This window comes from Salminus brasiliensis, chromosome 14 (assembly GCF_030463535.1).
Source record: "Salminus brasiliensis chromosome 14, fSalBra1.hap2, whole genome shotgun sequence".
NCBI lineage: Eukaryota > Metazoa > Chordata > Actinopteri > Characiformes > Bryconidae > Salminus > Salminus brasiliensis.
In genome coordinates this window covers 37,188,365-37,193,364 of record NC_132891.1, presented here as the reverse complement: position 1 = coordinate 37,193,364, position 5,000 = coordinate 37,188,365, and positions in this window count along the sequence as shown.

Below are 5,000 nucleotides of genomic sequence, written 5' to 3'. Positions count from 1 at the left end.
ACACTTATATGATAAACTAATTTACAGTGTGTGTCTCTCATCCATTCACCTTTCTCTACGTGACACACTTGTACACACACAGCAGTGCTATTGAGGTGTGTGTGTGTGTGTGTGTTTACACCCTGCAGACACAAATTCCTTCTCTGTTCATTACACAGCAAGTAGTCACATGTAACACTGGAATTCCACCTCACACACACACACACACACACACACCCTCACACTAGCAAGACTGAGCAGATGTGGAATTAGCTAAACTGTGTGTGTGAAGATGAGTGGCTGAGAGCAGGCCTGCTGAGCTAGGATTGGCTGAGAGCAGGCCTGCTGAGCTGGGATTGGCTGAGAGCAGGCCTGCTGAGCTGGGATTGGCTGAGAGCAGGCCTGCTGAGCTGGGATTGGCTGAGAGCAGGCCTGCTGAGCTGGGATTGCTGAACCTGGATTTGTTCATTAATCTCTAATAGACTTGTCTGTGTGGTTTCTGACACTGTATAAACACTGTTATCTAGAACGTGGACTGCAGTACATTGAGAACAGTGAGAACCAGTGCTAACCGCTGGCTATAAGCTTTACTTGTTAGCTACATTACCTCACAGCTCCAGTGTAAAGTCAAGAAGCTCTACACATGTCCTGGACTATTGCTTTAACAGCTCTCCAACTGAGAGATTGCGCCCACTCCCACTCCTCTGATGCAACTGCACACACACACACACACACACACACACACACACTAATGTGTTCAGACAAGCTTCTCCTCGACTGCATCTCTCAGGAACACGCTGAGAGAACCCTACATCCAGAGGTATCTGGACACTGCTGTATTATCTCCATCGAAAAGCACTGACCAATTGAACGGGACACTCTGGAGCTGCCGTGATCACATGACTGTAAGGTCACCATGCTGCCTAATGCCAGGTGTGGGCTAGAGGGGTATAAAGCCCCCCAGCATTGAGGAGCTGTGGAGCAGTGGAAGAGCTGTGTTCTCTGGAGTGATGGTGGAGGAGCTCCATCCAGTACTTTTGGGATGAGGTGGAGTGTCAGAACTAATCATCCATCATCTTCACTACCTACCACATGACCTCACTACAATCAAATCAGCAAGCAATGGCCCAACATCTAGTGTAGGCCTTCCCAGAACTCCAGATCTCCACATGTGGAACGGACAATCGCAGAACTCAAGCTTCATTGATGCAAGTGTGTGATGGTGTAGGCCTGCAGTTAGCACCATGCTAAATGGTGTACATAAGCCTCCATTACTTGTTTAGCTGCATTAGCCTCATAGCTCCGGTGCTAAAGTTAAAGCTAAAGAAGCAGGCCTTGCTTTCAAAAATGCCGCCCACTCTCTCTCCCTCTCTATCTGGGTTACCACTGTTTCCTCTTCCCTCTTCTCGCTCTTACATGGCGTTCTCTGATTGGTGCGTCTGCTGGTGTCACATGTCGCACTCTGATTGGTCAGAATGAAACTGCTTCCTCCGTGCTAATCAATCAGATTCACAGATCAGACAGCGGGAAGCTGATCAGGGCGATTAGGCCTGACAGGAGGAGGGTTCTGCACTGATGCTGAATCAGGACTAAACTGGCTTAAACTGAGCTCAGATGTGCTAAACTGGGTCAGGCCCAGTTAAACCATGTGACTGACAGATCAGATCAGATCAGAGTGTAACCGAGAGTTAAGCTTTCTTAAACTGGGTTAAATTGAGAAGTAGAGTAATTTCCCAGACAGGCATTAAGCCTGGTTCTGGAGGACCCTGATCTTTCACCAACCCAAAGCCGGGTTAAACTGGGTTCATCTGTACGTCTGAAATGCCAATCCGAGCTGGTCCGAGTTAAACTGAAACAGCATTACTCTGAGACCTCCTGTTTCACTGAGAGTTAACCAGAGGCTCAGAGGTCAGTGCTGAGTGAGATTAAGGCCGATCTGAGCTGGACTAAAGCGTGTGATCCGGAGTGAGGAGCGGAGTTGAGGCGTGACCTGACTTTACTCTTCATCATGAAGACTGAACGGGGGTTTGGGGTGAGACGCCCTACTTCCTGCCTCATGCAGCATCGGATTAGAAAACAGGATGTTGTGGTCGAGCTGCACAGAACAGCTCTCTCTCTCTCTCTCTCTCCAGCTATAACTGATGAGTTAACCTTTCTCTGAGAGAGAGAGAGAGAGAGAGAGAGAGAGAGAGAGAGAGTGTGGTTAGTATAACAGTCTGCTAATTACCTCAGAACCAGCATTGTTTCAGCTCCTGGGGGCCAGTTGTGTTCTGATGTTTCTGAGTCTCTCTCTCTCTCTCTCTCTCTCTCTCTCTCTCTCTCTCTCTCTCTCTCTGTTCCCCTCAGCCCCTCAGCAGTTTTCTGCCTGGGCAGCTCTGCTGCAGCTAAACTTACTTGTGAAGTCCCAGAATTCACTCCTATATTATCTGAATCTCCTCTTGGTGGTGTAATAGAGCACCAATTAGAAGCAGATCAGCTTCAGCTCACAGTGAGAGCTAGCCAGGCTAACGTACAGCTTCCAAACATGGTGGAGGTAGTTTCACACACTGCTACTGTAACTAAGACCCCAAAGTAAACAATGACAGATCCCTCAGCTGCTGTTTTGAACTCTTACTGTAGATGTGATGGTGGGTCAGGAGTGTACTGTAGATGTGATGGTGGATCAGGAGCATGCTGTAGATGTGATGGTGGGTCAGGGGTGTACTGTAGATGGGATGATGGGTCAGGAGTGTACTGTAGATGTGATGGTGGGTCAGTCAGGAGTGTACTGTAGATGTGATGGTGGGTCAGGAGTGTACTGTAGATGTGATGGTGGATCAGGAGTGTACTGTAGATGTGATGGTGGGTCAGGTAGGAGTGATGGTGGGTCAGGAGTGCACTGTAGATGTGATGGTGGGTCAGTCGGGAGTGTACTGTAGATGTGATGGTGGGTCAGGAGTGCACTGTAGATGTGATGGTGGGTCAGTCGGGAGTGTACTGTAGATGTGATGGTGGGTCAGGAGTGCACTGTAGATGTGATGGTGGGTCAGTCGGGAGTGTACTGTAGATGTGATGGTGGGTCAGTCAGGAGTGTACTGTAGATGTGATGGTGGGTCAGGAGTGTACTGTAGATGTGATGGTGGATCAGGAGTGTACTGTAGATGTGATGGTGGATCAGGAGCATGCTGTAGATGTGATGGTGGGTCAGGAGTGTACTGTAGATGTGATGGTGGGTCAGTCAGGAGTGTACTGTAGATGTGATGGTGGGTCAGTCAGGAGTGTACTATAGATGTGATGGTGGATCAGGAGCATGCTGTAGATGTGATGGTGGGTCAGGGGTGTACTGTAGATGGGATGATGGGTCAGGAGTGTACTGTAGATGTGATGGTGGGTCAGTCAGGAGTGTACTGTAGATGTGATGGTGGGTCAGTCAGGAGTGTACTGTAGATGTGATGGTGGGTCAGGAGTGTACTGTAGATGTGATGGTGGATCAGGAGTGTACTGTAGATGTGATGGTGGGTCAGGTAGGAGTGATGGTGGGTCAGGAGTGCACTGTAAATGTGATGGTGGGTCAGTCGGAGTGTACTGTAGATGTGATGGTGGGTCAGTCAGGAGTGTACTGTAGATGTGATGGTGGGTCAGGAGTGTACTGTAGATGTGATGGTGGATCAGGAGTGTACTGTAGATGTGATGGTGGATCAGGAGCATGCTGTAGATGTGATGGTGGGTCAGGGATGTACTGTAGATGGGATGATGGGTCAGGAGTGTACTGTAGATGTGATGGTGGGTCAGTCAGGAGTGTACTGTAGATGTGATGGTGGGTCAGGAGTGTACTGTAGATGTGATGGTGGGTCAGGTAGGAGTGATGGTGGGTCAGGAGTGCACTGTAGATGTGATGGTGGGTCAGTCGGGAGTGTACTGTAGATGTGATGGTGGGTCAGTCAGGAGTGTACTTTAGATGTGATGGTGGGTCAGGAGTGTACTGTAGATGTGATGGTGGGTCAGGAGTTTACTGTAGATGTGATGGTGGGTCAGTCAGGAGTTTACTGTAGATGTGATGGTGGGTCAGTCAGGAGTGTACTTTAGATGTGATGGTGGGTCAGGAGTGTACTGTAGATGTGATGGTGGGTCAGTCAGGAGTTTACTGTAGATGTGATGGTGGGTCAGTCAGGAGTGTACTTTAGATGTGATGGTGGGTCAGGAGTGTACTGTAGATGTGATGGTGGGTCAGTCAGGAGTGTACTGTAGATGTGATGGTGGGTCAGTCAGGAGTTTACTGTAGATGTGATGGTGGATCAGTCAGGAGTGTACTTTAGATGTGATGGTGGGTCAGTCAGGAGTTTACTGTAGATGTGATGGTGGGTCAGTCAGGAGTGTACTTTAGATGTGATGGTGGGTCAGGAGTGTACTGTAGATGTGATGGTGGGTCAGTCAGGAGTTTACTGTAGATGTGATGGTGGGTCAGGAGTGTACTGTAGATGTGATGGTGGGTCAGGAGTGTACTGTAGATGTGATGGTGGGTCAGTCAGGAGTTTACTGTAGATGTGATGGTGGGTCAGGAGTGTACTGTAGAGGTGATGGTGGGTCAGTCAGGAGTGTACTGTAGATGTGATGGTGGGTCAGTCAGGAGTGCACTGTAGATGTGATGGTGGGTCAGTCAGGAGTTTACTGTAGATGTGATGGTGGGTCAGGAGTGTACTGTAGATGTGATGGTGGGTCAGTCAGGAGTGTACTGTAGATGTGATGGTGGATCAGTCAGGAGTGTACTGTAGGAGTGATGGTGGGTCAGGAGTGTACTGTAGATGTGATGGTGGGTCAGTCAGGAGTTTACTTGTAGATGTGATGGTGGGTCAGTCAGGAGTGTACTGTAGATGTGATGGTGGATCAGTCAGGAGTGTACTGTAGGAGTGATGGTGGGTCAGGAGTGTACTGTAGATGTGATGGTGGGTCAGTCAGGAGTGTACTGTAGATGTGATGGTGGGTCAGGAGTGTACTGTAGATGTGATGGTGGGTCAGGAGTGTACTGTAGATGTGATGGTGGA